Source organism: Prinia subflava, chromosome 5, assembly GCF_021018805.1.
Source record: "Prinia subflava isolate CZ2003 ecotype Zambia chromosome 5, Cam_Psub_1.2, whole genome shotgun sequence".
In the NCBI taxonomy this organism is placed as follows: Eukaryota; Metazoa; Chordata; class Aves; order Passeriformes; family Cisticolidae; genus Prinia; species Prinia subflava.
Window position 1 is genome coordinate 1854404 of NC_086251.1, and position 16671 is coordinate 1871074.

At 41.1% G+C, this 16671-nt stretch overlaps 1 protein-coding gene across 1 annotated transcript in view; it reads right to left on the reverse strand.

The window, feature by feature from the left end:
* The window catches only part of TPCN2 (two pore segment channel 2), a 53230-nt gene that overhangs the window by 12226 nt on the left and 24333 nt on the right, over positions 1–16671 (reverse strand). The gene's annotated exons all lie outside the window — the stretch shown is intronic.

Below are 16671 nucleotides of genomic sequence, written 5' to 3' on the forward strand. Positions count from 1 at the left end.
CTTTCCTGGCCACAAGCCAAACCTTTCTGGAATGGAAAGAAGCTTTTCACTAAGGCATTTTCAGTAAGAAATTCACTATTTAACTCTGGGGAGGTAAGGAAATAGTCCAACTTAAAATTATTATTCAGCTGCATTTAAAAATGTCATTTTAGATCATTTTTAGGACTTGCTGTAATTGCATTATTTCCTTTTTTTTTTTTCCTCTCCATGACCTGGGCAGTGGATTTTCATTGTGATTAAAGCACCTGGCTTTTGGAGCAAGGGAGAAGAAAAATAAATACCAAATCAACACATAAAACTCCCAAGCAACATTCCTGGAATAGTTCTTCTGTAAAGTGCATGGCATGTTCAGAACACATGATTTCCTAGTACAAAGATTTGATTGGCTTCACTGCTCAGTGCAGTCATCTCAGATTGATGCCAAATAAACCTTCCACATCATACTGAACATCTTATTTTTCACCTCTGGCTACACCTACTCTTTCTAAAAGGCAAGTTCTTGACTCCTGCAGGAATTCCCAGGCTGAATGCATATTTTATCATCTTTCCTTGAAGATGATACCTAGAAGATAGTGCTGCATGTTACCCTTGGCAAGTGAAGTAGAAAGGAGTAAGTACAGGATTTCAGAAGATGCAATGAAAGAACAAGAGCCAGGGAGGAGGATTTGCCTCTATCAGGGTCCTGGCACCTTGTTTTGGCAGCATCCCAGTGCCAGGTACCAGCAGCAGACTTGTTCTCACCCGCGTGCCAGTCAGAGGGAGCCCTGCAATGAGCACACCCCACAGCAAGGCTTGTACTCAAGTGGAAGAGCAAGGAAAGGAAAAAAACTTGATGTCAAAGTCAGCAAAGCCCCCAGTTTCACCTACAGACCCATCAACCTACATGGACAGGGGTTTCCTTATCATAATCCACTTCCCCTTATTACTGTGATTAAATGCACAAACCAAATTCTGACCATTTCTCCATTATAAACTTAATGAACTTCCTCAGGTTTAATGCACTTTTTCAGAATACAACATCAAGTCAAGAGTTGTTCTTCATGAGAACGTGCCTGACTGGGAAATATCTTTTTTTTTTTAGAACAGCTACTGTGCCATGACACAAGGGTAGAACACTGCTTGAAAGGGCTGCTGACTCCAGACAATTTATATGCTAATTTCAGAAATGATTCTTCCTACATTAAATAAGGAGCTGAGGAATGTTCCAAAGGTCCAGACAGCCTATGCCATTAACAGATTGGGTAAATCAACATTAATACTGCCCACAGCATATTACACCGTGTGAACTTTCTTCACTGCCCGCACTTTACTAAGTTTAGTTCCACGTGGTTCTTCAGCTGACTGGCCAAAATATAAACTACATCAGCTCCCCAAAGCCTCCCCGTGCCCATCTTGACCTTGGACTTGCCTTTAATATTAAACCTGAGGAAAAAAACCCTGAATGGTCACACTTTTTTATTCAGGGTACTTTTATAAATGGTTTATAAAGGGTTAATAATGATTAATAGATGATGAAAATGTTCAAGAGGCATGGACAACCACAAACACTAAGAATAACTCTTTGGCAGTGACCAGCCACCTAGAACATACATTCTAGCTCCAATTCCATCAGTGTGAAGGCCAAGTCTGGCAAACAATTCAAATATCTCCAAGCTTGTTTGAGCACTGACAAGTTCTCCAGCATTTATTAGTAGTATTCTGAGACTATTATTCTTAAAGTACAAGTCAAATCTGTCTCTGAATTTAGACTATGAATAAACAAGCTGTTATAAAACTTTAGACTAACAGAAAAATTTCCAGTTTCTATTTTACTTTCAATAAAAGTATCTTTACACAATATCTCATATGGCATAGGTAATGCTAATAACACAGAATTGAAAAACTCAAAATACAACAAGCATCACTAGATGGATCATAAAGTACTAAGATCAATTGAACTTTTAAAATTCCTTTTTTTTTTTTTTGTATCTCAGCTTAAATAGCTACACTGATCAAACAAGGCACTGGTACAAAGCATGACACCAAGTCTAAGTGCTTAGCTGGCACAGAAAAAAAACAAAATCCCACTTGGGATGAAATTTTGGGTTTAGAAATAAATCAGCATGCAAAGCATTTACAGCATTTTGTGAATTATCTGCATGTGCTGAGTCCTTGCTGTGTCACTTACTGGTAAACCCTAAAGCAGTAAATACTGTGAGGTACCTTCACATGACAAAAAGCTGATTTCTTTGCAACTGAAGTAAGAGCTGCTGAGAGGCTTTTCCTTTTTCCACCCTCACCTCCCTCCTTTTTTTTTTTTTTTCCTTTCTGCTTAACTGAGGATTATACCAAATCTATGTGAATGACACCATCTCATAACTCTCCTAACAGACATTACACTATTTTGGAGGCTCAGAACTGACTATTACATCAGAAGAGCACTACGCAGGCACCTCCTCTCATTGAATTCAAGAGCTGAACTTCCATGGAGTGCCAAGGGATTGAATCAGGTCTGTTTACAGTGTGGGTGCCAGCAAACTCTGTGTGCTTCATCACACACCCCCCTCACCAATCACTGCACTATGACAAGGATTTCATTGGAGCCACCTCCTGGCAAACTACAGCCAGGTATGGAGGGAAAAACCTTCCAAAAACCAGCACAAGCAGGACCCCAAGGGCTGACACAGGTAATAAACACATCACACACAGCAAGAACATGCTTTGCTACACCTGAGACACCTCAGCCAAATGGCTCCTGATAATGATCAATGATGGCAAATTGGCAGCAGGGCTACTGGAAGAATTCCAAGCTGCACCTTCCAGCTACAGGAATGAAGAGGATATACGTGAATGGGATCTCTGGCAGGGAAAGGTACATTGTTTCATTGCTGTGGGAAAAATGCTCAATGCTCAAACATTTCCTTAAAATAAGATTGTGAATGAAACAGTAGAGGTAGCATTATTAACAATGATCAACTTGCCTGGCTAAATGAAAAAAAAAACAACAACAAAACAAAAACAAAAACAACATCTTCTCCAAACCCATCTCCAACCTTCAGGAGAGAAAAAAAGAAATCTAGTGTTTCACACCTTGCTTTTTTTCCTGAGTGCTTCAGCAGAGATGCTGCTGCAAAGAGAATAGGCCTTTGTGTGCTTTGGGTTTTAAAAATCAAGGCAGCTCCCAAATTTCCTGCTCTTTTTCCCCAACAACAAATGAAGGGGGCATTAGTCAAAATTCTGGGGTTAGATGGTAACACTTGATATACTGAAAACAAGAACCCTCACACAGCTCAAATTGGTTTCTGAATGGTGAACCTTGTGCAGGAAACAGCTCATGTCTGAAAAGAGACACAAAATGCATACAGCTTTAAAAAGGATTTGGGGATTTCAGAATCCAGAGCTGTTGCTATGCTCCAGAACAGAGAAACAGAAAACCTGAAGGGGCTTTATAACCTTTGCATCAAAAGTGGTAAGAATGTTGCTAAATACTCAAACAGGTATTCCTCCTGAGAAACCTCGAGTGGAGCTCATGGAGATGTCAGCTCCTGAGTACACATAAATCTATGTGTAAAACACTCTGTGCTTCTCAACAGGAAGGGAATCATTCCCAAGTCAGGGCTCAATTTATTATATAATTGTATGCCCCTCTCCTCACGCTGCCTTTTTGGTTCAAGTTTCTTTACGACAGGGATTATTTGCTGTTCTGTGTACTCATACAACACAGGCTGGATCTTAACCAACTTCAAGACACTACCATAAGAAATTGAGACTAGAAAGAGACTGCTTTTGCCCTAGGTTAATGCTGTCCAGAGTGATATCAATCATACTTATCCTTCTCTGCAAAAGGAACCCCAGAAAGCACATAACAAACATGCCAAACATTATAGAACCTAAATCACCAGTTCTTTGAGAAAATACTTATTTTAAACAATTTCAGTAGGATGAAATGGAATCACATTTATTCTAGGCATCCGTGAAATAATAAATCATGGTGGATATTTTCTTTCTGAGTGTTGTTCACGCATCTTTTCAGGATACTTAGGAGTAAATTTTACCTGTTCAAAATTACTCCTTTCTCTTCATTGAGCTGCCTGAATACAGGCAGAAGAACATTCAAACTGCAAAAATTTTCCTTTGAAAGGCCAGAATTGGATATAGAAAAATTTCAGAATACTCAGGAAGACACCCACAAAAACATTAAACAATTGTTTCTGAACACATTTCACATGTAAATATTTTTTTTAACTGATAATTTTACAGGAATCACATACTTCATTTTCTTAATGGCAAAGCTCTTGGAAAATCCAAGAGGTCAGGCTATAGGTATGTTGCTAATCTGTGTTTGTCATAGAATAATTTGGGTTGGAAGGCACCTTCAAGATCATCTCATTCCAAGCTCCCTGCTGGGAGCAGGGATACCTTCCACTGTCCCAGGACTGTCCAAAGGCCACTGAAAACAGAAGAAAATCTTTCAGACCTTTAAGTGGAGATAGAATAGAGAACACATTCACTCTTGTGCAGAACAGCTCAAAGGCAACCACAAATTCGGCAGGGTAGGAGCTGAATTTCCACCCCTCCTAAGGAAGTGGGAATTCAGAATCTCAGTGCTCCCACTGGTGGGAAAGCATGGGGTTATTGCAAGAACTAACCCATTCTGACATGCCAAAAGGATCTCTTTTCTTTCCCATGAAGCTCAGGTTTCCACCTTTGACTACGTTCTCAGAATACCAAGTTGTGTTTTGAACCCAACTCAGCAGGGCATGCAACAAGGGGAGTGGGAGACCTTTCCTGAGTGTGCAGTGAGCAGTCAGCCACTGCTTCTGTGGAGAGACACCAGCTCCAGATCAAGATGGGTCATTACATCCACATTATCTAATTATCATCCCTCACACAGACCAGAAACCATCAGGCAGATCTAAAAAGCTTAAAACTGCACATTCCAGAAAGACAAGCACTTGGCAGCTCTGCAGAAAAGCAGGAATGCTTCAAAATGCCACACTTCCTTGAGAAGGGACATCTGACAATTTTGCTGTGAATATCACTCAGCTCTGGAGAGGATGGATCTCGAGGCTCAGCAAGGTTTGCAACCCACAACGTGCACTCAGATGGCACAGATTGACAAACCCAGGTTTGTGGCAGGAACAGCATAGTTTGAGGACTTCAGCTGTGAATTCAAACTAAAACAGGTGATCAATCCTTCAGTCCACCACTGGTGAACTGAGAAAAACAGACATACACTATTTTATGAGTAATACATGATCTTTTCCTCTATATAGGGCCACATTAAATTCCAAAGGTCTGTGGTACACTGGGAGAGGCATAAACATCTGATTTGTAACCAAGTGTCCCAAAAATGCACAAAGGCTTTGATGATTTCAGGCGCCCTCCTTCACAACAGCAGCACCTTCCTTCCTCTTTGTTTGCTCAAGAATTTGTGTAGGTCTTTCATAATTGCACATTCTGAAGCTTTCTAGCTAAAACAACCTTTTGTTTAAATGATCCCAAAATTCAGCCTTTTAAATTCAGCACTTTTGCTGAATCCACAGCAAATCCAAAGGAACCCTCAGAAATTCCTGCAAGCACTACTAGCAGGAGTGGCCTCGCAGCCACTGAGGCTGTAAGGGCCCTACAGTCAGTGCTGACCTCACAGATCCTCGTGTTATTTTGTTAACTTGATGGTTTTATGCCTCTTGGAGATTTGCCCTAAGATACATCCTTTGAAACAGGTACACATGGAATTAGCAGCCTGCAAACTGCCCTTCGCCACCCACTGGAAACCATCAAATGTCTTGGACACAGGGAAGCTGAACTGGAAGGAAATGGTGGTTATCCTCTTGAAGTAACCCCTAGAGAAGATGAGGATGTCATTGCAAACTTGTGGGGAAAAGCAACTTTTCCCATTGGCAGCATGCAAAATAGGCACAGGACAACAGGCACCATGATTTTTCTGCAGTCAGGTTGGCAAATCCTTGAATGTGAAGAAAATGAAAGCCAGAGGCAGTGTGCTCCAAAGAACTATTAATTAACTCAGGGTTATAAAGCTGAGATTTAGAGAGCTGACTCCTCAAAGAGACAGAAGCAGTGCAGAGTCTTGAAAAGACCATGAAACTTCAGTATTAGAACAGGTATAATGGATTTCTCCAATAAAAGAAGTTTTTCCAGTATCAGCCTCTTTCCTCAAGCAGTGTCTTTGTCCAAAAGAAAACAAGAAAATTCTGGTACATGTACCACAAATGAAAAAACGAGAATATTCCCATTAGTCACCAACATTTTCCTCCACCATAACCCCATAGCAGCTTTTTATGAATTGTCTGCAGATCAAAAGCTCAGGTGTTGTTTCTACCATCACATTCTCACTGATGACTGTGTTCCTAGGTTAGTGAGGTATCCTAACAGTTTGCACATTTGACCTTCAGTACAACAATTCCTGTCATTTCCAGGCCACCACCTCAATGTTCTGCAAAAGGCACACAAAGCATGGAAACAAATAATGAAACACTGCATAAAGCAACACTTCATTGGTGTATAGGCAAATAAAGACAATCTCAGAGCTGTGTGGGTGCAGCAATTAACAGGGGAATTATTTAAACTAATAAGAGAAAAATTCAGGAATGACATCAGTGCAGCGTAGTTAAATCCCGGCAGATAGAACAAAGATGATCTAATGAAATAACCTCATGACATCTGGTCCAGATACAAGGAACCTTCCTGTGACTGAACAGGTTTATTTTCTCACGTTGATTCTTGCCTGTTTTCCAGCTTTTCAAAACAAGGGACACCTGATGTCTTACATACTAGAAGCTGAGAGACGCGAGTTGAGAATCTCTTGCAGTAATTTGTACAAACAAAAGAGCAATGTAATTTTAGAGATACCTTTCCTCAGAGAGTTCCCAACAGAATCCACATGTGGTATAAAAATAGGCTTTATTAAGCTCTGCAGGAGCCAAATGCCACTATCCCTTGCAGAGGCCACATGTCACCAGCAAACAAGGGTTCAGGGCTCCCTGGGAGCCACAAAATGCTGCCTCTTACTGGTGCAAGATCATAACTTTTGGAGATACAGAAGCAAGCATTGAATCCTGATCTTGGTAAGTGCTTCAGAACAGGGCAGCTCTTGCTCAGAGCTTGTTCTTGTTTGTGTGGGCTTTGGGCTTGAACCAAAGAGAAACCAGTGTAGTTCAGAAAAACCTCAGCATCACTAGGGCAAGATCTTCGTGCCAGACTAGAAGGGATTGGCACCTGACATTCAGGGCTCAGTAGGAGCAGTGAACCACAGAGGTCCCTCCCTATTTCAGGGACAAACAATTCCCAAAGGCAGCCTGTCCCTGCTGCCTGAAAGAAGCCATGGGGACAGTGTTAACTTTCTTATTCCCAGGCAAAGGAGCAAAAAAAAGATGTTAAATTCCTTCCAGTCACTGAGTTTCCACATTTGCAGTGGCACTGCCCATTAAGTAGGAGATGGATGGCATTTCCACGGCGCTGACAGCAGAACGGGCAGTGGAAGGTAAGACATTTACTGACAGGAGCAGCAACTCACACACAATTTTTAACAAGCTAGCAAACGAGGATGTAACTGGTTAAAGGAAACAGGCACGTTTGTATGTATGCCTGCTGCAGTTTGTGCTCTCTTTAAAGCCATGACACAACCCTTGGTGTTAGCTACTGGTGAGGTGTTAAACACAAAGCAAAGAAAACCAAATGCTCCATCTCTTGACCGAAATGAACACACCAAAAGACACTTAAGTCTGAGTTCCAAATACAGGACAGATTTTCCAAGTCTTTCAGGCACTATCTACATTATCCAAAAAGGCCAAATACTCACACTGCAGAATAAATATGAAGGGGTTAACTTCTTCCTAAAAGGATAACAAATACTGTCCTGCTTGTCATGTTTTTACCACAGAAAACCAGAAATTACTCATAAAAACTATCACTTTTTCTTGCCACATTCACAGACCCACTTCATTCTTCCCAGCAGAAAAATTAATTTAGAACTTCCACATGCTTTTACTTGCACCAGCACCAAGATGTATCTTTTGGGAACAAGCTTGGTCTGCCAAGGATATGGAAACTCATTTAGGAACTGTTAGGTGCAGTCATGACATTAAAGCTGCTCACTATCACAGTGCAAGCATCACCTGCAGAGACACAGCTTTTATGTTTATGTGCATATACATATTTATATATAAATATGTATTTTTACTTATATACACAGACACATACATACAAGCAAACACACTTTTGGGGAGAAATCTTGTGTCTCAAACATAAAAGGCTGTCTCACCATAAATACCACTCTGAGATGACATCTGCAGTTACCTATATCACAAACATGCAGAACTGCAGCTCTTCCTAGCTTGATTTTGCTGGGATGCCACGGCAAGTGCTAAATGCTCTGCTGCCACCCAATGACGTTTCCCGGGATTGTCTATTTTCTCCTACTCTACAACCAGGTTAAAAAAACCAAAAAAACCCAGATTAGGGGCAGCATTTAGCGCTGCAGCACTCTGCATAGCCGTGGTGCCCAGGCCTCTGGGGAGCACAGGACATCAGCGCCTCTCCTCACCTGTATGCAAATGGCCCCGGTCCTTTTCATGGTCCCGCCAGCAGCGGCACACCTTGATCTGAGCTCCCCGCCACAAACCCAGCATTGTGCTGCAGCAGTTAATTTTTACTGGTTTACAACGTGCTTCCCTTTGCACGGGAGATAACGCCAGCTAAGCACAGCAAACCTTTCACACAGCTGGTATTATGCTTTAGAGGCCATCAAAGCCTGGATTTGGCAGCGCTGTGTCAATGCCAGGCTCCCCGCGCTGTTTTCACTGCCTGGCTCTTTTCTTTGCTCTCCTGACAAAGCACAATTTGTTTTAGTCCTTACTACTACTTCTAAATTTAGTTTGCAATGGTGTATAAACACGAGTGGTAGCCTGTCAGGTTTAAGTGAAGAAGGGGAAATGCAGTAATGTGGAACTTGGGGTTTACCCCACCTATAATTATGTTCTCAAAAGTTCAAACAGTTCAGCTTTCCTTGCAGTTAAAATAGACATTTGTGTAGTGCCAGTTTAAGGAAACCCAAGAAAGTAGACAGGTAATTTTTGTCAATATGTAGTTGCACACAAGAAAAATCTGTCCAGAATCCTAGGGCAACAACATGTGCATCTGCCCAAATTAGTGTAATTTAACATTTGTCAGCCCAGAGTATACAATGAATTACTTCAAAATGTGGTTCACACTTTCAGTTATCAGCTTGAGCTGATATAAAAGACCCCAACTGCTCAGGAGTTAAGGCTCAGTTGAGAGTTTATTGTCACAGTGGAATCACAATTACAGGTTTAAAGGAAGAGCATCAGCACTTGATTTACTTTCACCTATTTAATTTCTATTCTATTTCTATTTCTTTCTATTCTATTTTGGCACACAAGATGTAGCAGCACGTTCCTCTCACCAGAGCATACAGGTTGTAGAATAACACACTAAAAACCTAAAGGAAGGAAGAACTGACTTCTTTCCCAATAACCACCTACCAGAAAATCTCATCACTGCATTAAAAGACAGAAGTTATTTCCAAAACATTCTGTTCACTGCTGCACTCCGGGGTTCTGAAAGACCAGAGATTGTTCTGAGTCTCATTAACAGTTAATGGTATTTAACAATAAGGCAAAAAAACCCGGATTTAGCACTTTATAACAAGTGCCACTTTGATAGGCTTACATTTTCATACTCCAAGCACACTGCAGAAGTGTAACAGATAAGAAAATCTTGGTGCAAACAGACGTGTGTTACTGATAATTCACTGCCTCAAAACACACCTTTTTATGTTTTGCCATTAAAAAACAAAACCTGATTGTATTCCAACCCCCTTGATTCAGGCCCCAGCACTTAACTATGCTGAGAATGTTCCATTAAGTGCATCCAGAAGTGCTGATCACACAGCCCAGCCTGCAAGGTCAGTGTAAAATACGGGCTTGAACTCCCTCTGCTGGCTAAAAACACAGCTGAAAAGCTAATAAAAATCTCTCATGTTCAAAAAAAGGGAAAAAAACCTACCTACATTAAAAAAAAATAAAGATAATATTTACCTCTTCCTTAGATATTTTCATCTTTTTAGTTGCTAGCATCTCAAAGCAGTTTTGCAGTACCTGAAAAGAAAACTCTTGACCTTCCCTGTTTGTTGCTCCCACAGAATACTGGCCTGTGACTTGGAAGCTCTGCAGGTGAGTCCTGCACAATTTCCTTCTTAAGCACTGCCAACAGACCACAAAGAGGACAGTAACTGTGATAAAAAACCAACCAGTCTGTACAAAAAAGATTGGAGAACTGCTGAGAAAAAAATCACACCATCAGAGTGGTAAATTAAGATGTACTTGACAAGGACCAAAACTACAACTGGGGAGAAAGGTCTACTAGAGGTAATGGGGTGGCAAATGGGTTCAGTCTGCTATCCTAAGATAATATTTTGTGCTTCAAGACATTTTGGCTCAGTTTTTTTCCCCCGGCAAGTGTTCCTGCTCTTCATCTATCTCAATTTCCAGGGAGAGAATTTCTGCCCCAAGGAGCCTACAGAGCAGATTCTGTGCCTTTTGTCATAGGTCACATACTCCAGTTTTTTAAAACTTATTTCAAAGTTGTTTTGAGAGCATTGTGTCTGGCCTACCACTACCTTGCACGGGAATATTCATTCCTACATCACAATTAAGCAGCCAAGAAGATATTGAACAGCCAGAAGGACTGTGACAGCACCCCTACAAAATGGACCTGCAGCATAAATGGCAAAACAGCCTTTGCTGCTCAGAGGGCTCTGTCCCATTAACCCCGTTAAGCCCAGCTCTGCAGTGACCCAGTTCAAATGGCAATCTTTAACACATCTTCTGCTTAAGACTGAACACCCCCCAAGCAGGATTCAGACATACATAGATGGGTCACAAACCTTTCAATCCAAACCACCTGGATTGGTGTTTCATTCAGCTCTTCCTCATTTACTGAGCTGAACGTGGTCCTCCCCAGACATCTGTTCATGAGTGTCTGCTGAAAAGCCAGGTAACACCTCTCTGTGCAGATCAGAAATGACACCAAACATCCAAGTTTGGTGCGGAACTGCATATGAGGTGCCACAGACCTACATTTCCCAAGATCCACCTATACAAAGCATATGAGCCTTAGAATATTTAAGCCTGAACCCAAATTTTCCTCATACCTCACTTTCCAATGTCTACACAATCAAGAAGCAGAGGATCCTGCTTTACAGACCTCCAGAGGACTGCACCAGGACCACTCAGGAGATGAGAAGAGAACCAAGGGCTTTGGAAAGCATCAGAGGCACAAGTTAATAGTCACTGTGGAGGGTCTCAAATAAGCAGATGTTTCAAACATGTGCCTCATTTTTAAGTGCTGAGTTTGATGGCAGTAGATATTACAGTGGGCACCAACCCAAGACAGAGCTAAGGAGGAAAGGCTAGTGGACAAAACAGGAAGAAAAGCAGAGCATGAAAAACATTTTTTCACTTGCTCTCTTAGTCTGTGTAATCTACCCTAGAGAGGCCTCAGCAAGCAAGTCCACTTCAGACATCAATTACAACACGTGGGCAACTTTATTGCCCAACAAAACGTACATTAGACATTTATAATCTCATTTTATTAAATTTTCCTACTCACAACATTTACTATTGGGTGTGTATGTGTGTGAGGCTAATAAAAAAAAATCTATATTATATTGGCATATTAACAAGATTAAAAGCTCACCTGCATGGCAGGTGTTGCTGTGAGCACATGCGTGGATTATGGATTAACCAACTCCTATCAGAAACTGGGGTCCATCACCAAATCTGAAGCAAACAAGGCAGGTGCTTTTCCTGCTGATCATCTAGCTGAGGGCTAAAATTACATCAGGAAAGAACAGCTCTGCTTCCTTCATGAGATCTGATTACAGGAAGAGAGGGGTGACACCTCACACAATGCAGTGAAGCTTAAAGGACAACCTGTTCCTCCGTGGCCCCTCCTGCTGGCTACTTTGATCTCAGTTTTATTGTCTGGGCTTGACACCTTCACCTTGGCTTTCACAGGGAACTTCTTTGGAGGCCTTTTCCTACAGCAATTGTCCCAGTCTTTTCAGAGAAACCACCAATTATGCAGGGTGCTGGGAACTAAACCCTTGTAGTTGTGGTCAAATACAAGATTACTCTCACTGGTATTAAACAGGTATGGGAAGACACATTAAAGACTCAAGGTTTACTTTCTAAGATCAGTACTTATTAAAAAAAAAAAAGAGAAAAAAAAAGAGCACTGCCAGCAGCTCAGCAAATGATGTGAGGAACCAATTCATTTGTGAAGGCAGGGAAACCTAAGACAATAGCAGAGTACAGGTGAGACTGGCTCCCCAGCTCACCTCAGGATGCTCCTTGTTTCACCACCACCCAGTTCCACACTGTAGTGTTACAGTTCTGCAGCAGACACAAACAGCAGTTCTTTCCTGGGAGCTAACAAATCCAGTCTGCTTTTGGCCAGATGCCTACACAACAACCCTAAATTTTCAGCCTAATAATCAAAATCCCTTCTGGTCTTACCTAATGTGACAGGCTGTGTAACACAGTCCTTACAATTCAACTCTCATTTCTGCATCCAGCCCAGCAACCTGTGGCTGTATTAGAGGTCAGATTTCACATTACACAGACACACACACACCTGCCACACAGCAGGACCTGGTCTAAGAAACGCACTGAATTTCCTATTTTGACATGAATCTCCACCCTCTCAAATGCTGAGGCTCCTCTGCCAGTGAGACTGTGCAGGGCAAATGGCCTCCTGGGCAGTTTTCCAAACTCAGTATGATGTTGCCAGTGCTCACCAGCTCTGAAAACTCAGGCTGTTCACTCACCTCCAAGAAGAAAATACAAGAAGTACAAAGGAAGATGATGCTAAAAACATTTTTGAAGGGTGTTTCAGCTCTGACAGAAGGCTGGGGCTGTTGTTTAGGATCATCATCTTGTATTTTTCCTCTAGTTTGTACAGTTGACAGAAGTGGTGACTTACTAACTAGAATCTATTAGTTTACTTACACTTACCAAACTCCCAGCACATGTGCCAGCCTCAGCTCATTCCTACTAAATATTTACAAATAAGATGGCAAATCAGCAATAGTCCTCCCTCCTGTTTTGATAAGATAGGAAATACGTAGATTGAGAAGTTTAGAGGTTCCAGGAATTTTAAAAAACTTTTAAACCAAGTAAAAAAGTTATAGACAGGAATAGGCAGCACCAAAATTATAAACCAATTGATTTGGAAAAGTCAACATCATCTTCTAAACATGCAACTGAAGCTCACAGCTGGTGTAAAAAAAACAAAAACAACAAAAAAGGAAGCACTATGAGTTAGCAAAGGCTGTGAGCAGGGACTGCAGGTTTTATTCTCAACTCTCCCACGGATTTCTCTCTGCTGTGGGCAGATCACCAAATCTCTCAGCTGATCATCTACACAATAAGGAGAGCAATATTTTCCTATCCCAGCAGGATGTTTTCAGAGGAGTGTTTGGGAGGCACTCACTGCAGTGATGGGGTCCATGAAAGTCTCTGCACAGAACAAAGACAACACCTGCTCTGCTGGTTAATGGGAAAAAGATGACTGAGACTTTACAAGGAATTTCTAGCATTAAAGGACAAGCTGCAACTGCCTCTGGCTCACAGTTAAGAAATTCACCATCAGTGAACCATTCTTTTATCCAATTACTGTGGAAAAAAATCAAGTATAGGACTAGATAAGAAAATAATGCAACTAAACTACATCAGTGCCTGAATTACACATCAAAGACAAGATTTAGGTTTTCCCTTATAGTGGGTAACATGGATAGTTCATAAAATATCCTTTTGCTTCCTTCGGCCAAGAAGTGCACAGATGGAGATAAATGCACACCACCGTTTTTCCTCCAGGATTGCAACAATTTTAGTTAACTAAGACACTTTTGAAAAGCATTTATTATACCTCCTGACTCCATTTTATACAGTGTTGAAGTTCTTCTCATATTCTCTGTGGGAGATAATTATAGGTGGCTCTTCCAGTGGCTTGCTGAACATATCCCCATGTACTTACTATTTGGAAAACGCCAGCTCAGCCTTGAGGGTTTTTTTTCCCTGACCATCTTCTTTCACATCATGCTGGGAAAATTGTAGCTCCATAAATATAGAAGAGGTTTTGAATTCATAATGAAATATGAACTTGAAGATTAAGGACGTCTGATGATCTGGTGTTTATTCCTGATATAGCAAGAGATTTCCCGTGACCTTAATTTCATCATTTAGATACTTCATAATCTATTTTATCTTTTTAAAAAGAGATTGTGTGTCTGGAGGGTGGAGAAAAATCAAGAAAGGCTTCACATTCTATTGTGCCTTGGATCCAGGGAAACATCAGACCTATTTCAGCTAAGAAAATTAATTTTGTTAACTACTTCATCACTACCTTTGCTAAGGTAAGGTTTTGTAATATTTAGGGCAGTTACTACAACTTGGCTTTTTGTAAGGTTTTCCAGTTGTTCCTAGGATTTATGCAGCACCAGTCCCTTAGTAATAACTTTTGAATTCATTCACCAAACCAAGTGTGAAAGAAGAGCTGAAGTGTCAGAGGTATGAGTGTCATGCATTTTGTGACACCTGGCAGCAGGCAGAGCAGAGCCCAAAATTAACATCCTCATCAAGAGAAAAATCAAATTACCTGACCTAGCTGGCTTCTCAGTGAGCCAACTAATGGGAAGCTGAAGGAGCACCATTTTGGTTTTGCTGTCCGTGCTTGTACTACCCTTACACACTGTAAACATTTGTAAGCCATTAGCTGGATCCAGCAGAACACACTGTAACAACAAAAGCTAGGTTTGTTACAGCCACAGGAATTCTTTCCAGGGAAAGCAGAGAGGTGGGCGGGACAGGATCTCGGGGAGCAGCTGAGCCACCAGCACGCAGGGGCAGCTTCACAAACATCCAGCCCAAGCTCAGGCAGGTGACTCAAATCCCTCCTGAACAGCTCTGCAGCAAAGGGGAGCCTGCCACCTCCCAGATACAGAGTTAGGGAGCAGCCCCCAAATCCAAATTACAGCTTCTCCTACAGCCAGCACACAGGGATTGCACAGCATCAATAGTTCACTCCTCTCAACCACTGACATATCTGAATATTGTTCTTCAAAATATTTGCCTGTCTCTTGTTGATCTCAACAAATTATTTCCTCTAAAGTCCTTCAAAACTCACACCTAAGATGTCTGTTATTGTTGTGTAACGAACACCTTCCTCCAACTATTTATTTTAAAATGCAGGGCCCAAAATGGTCAGACACAAAGGGAAGTACTATCAGAAATTACAGCAAAGCAATTCTCTTTTGATCTCTTTCAGATGCTGTTAGCTCCTTCAATTTGCAGTACCCTATCAGTCCCATATTTGTCTTCTAATACTACTTTTCCCCTGCCCTGTACTGGTAAGTTGTAACAGTGCATATTTAGCTGTTAAATTTTACTACACTAATTCTGCCAATTTCCCCCAGTTCATCAAGGTCATTTTCAAACAGTATCATATCAAGTGTATTCCTTAGAGATGGACTACAAAGCCAATTTTACCCCCTCCACCCTCAAACCCCAATTATTCTCACCTGGAATTCAGAAAACAAATGGCTTTACATGTTTATAATGACTTGAAATTAAGTCAAAACCAGCTGATTTCTAGAACACTCCCAAGAGTTATATACACTTTTAATTAGACAAAAAGCTAGTGAAAGAAAAACATCATTGACACCTACGTGAACAGTATAGGCAAACACCTATTTTTGTTTTCAATAAAACCTCAAGACAGAGCACTGGAATGACTGCATCTATCAAAAGCACAAGGTTAAACTGCAGAAGTTAAACTGCAGTTTAACAGTGTTGAACTGCAATGCTAGAACTGCAAAAGTACTACTCCTATTACACAGGCAGGTGAAAAGACAAACCATCTAGCAAGGTAAGAAATAGCTCTGAAATATGAGGTGAAGATAACTGATCAATGCCCTGCATCATTTTCCTGTAGGCCCTCTCTGTTCTTCTAGCTTTTCATGTCCTTTTTTCTTTTTTCTTTCTGCACTTTAAATAGTGTTGGAGGGATGCAAAGCAATATTCCCCAAAATGTGTCAAATTCATATAGCTGAGTGTGCCTGTGAGGTTCACCACTGCATTTCTCTACTTTTACTAAAGAAATCAAGAAGGCTTCATTTGAATCCTTCCTCTCCCTCCACTCCTAAATCTTTAAGCAATAAAAATTCATAGCAAATCAGGAAGGAAAAAAAATACCTGAGGAATCTCATATTAAACTTAGTTAGATGATTCAGGTCTTCCTTCAGAAGCTAGAAAAATGTGATCCTGATTTAATAACACAAGGTGATCTTCTCTTTGCTTTAGCTTTCACACGCTCCACCTGAGCACCTGCAACAACCATGGTCAGAGGCATCACCTCGTTCCAGAACTGATTTTGTTTTGTCCTTAATAAAATCCCACAATCTTCTAAACCAGAACACGAACACACTACCAAAGAATACCATGGACTCTGCTAAATGACATGCAAGAACTGCCCCAGCTCAAGTGCTATGACAATGCTTTTCCAGTGATGTCTTGGGGAAAAGAGAGATGAAAGAATATCTGGTTTGTAGCGATGGAAATGCAAGTGCCCAAAACCATCAATGCTCAGCTC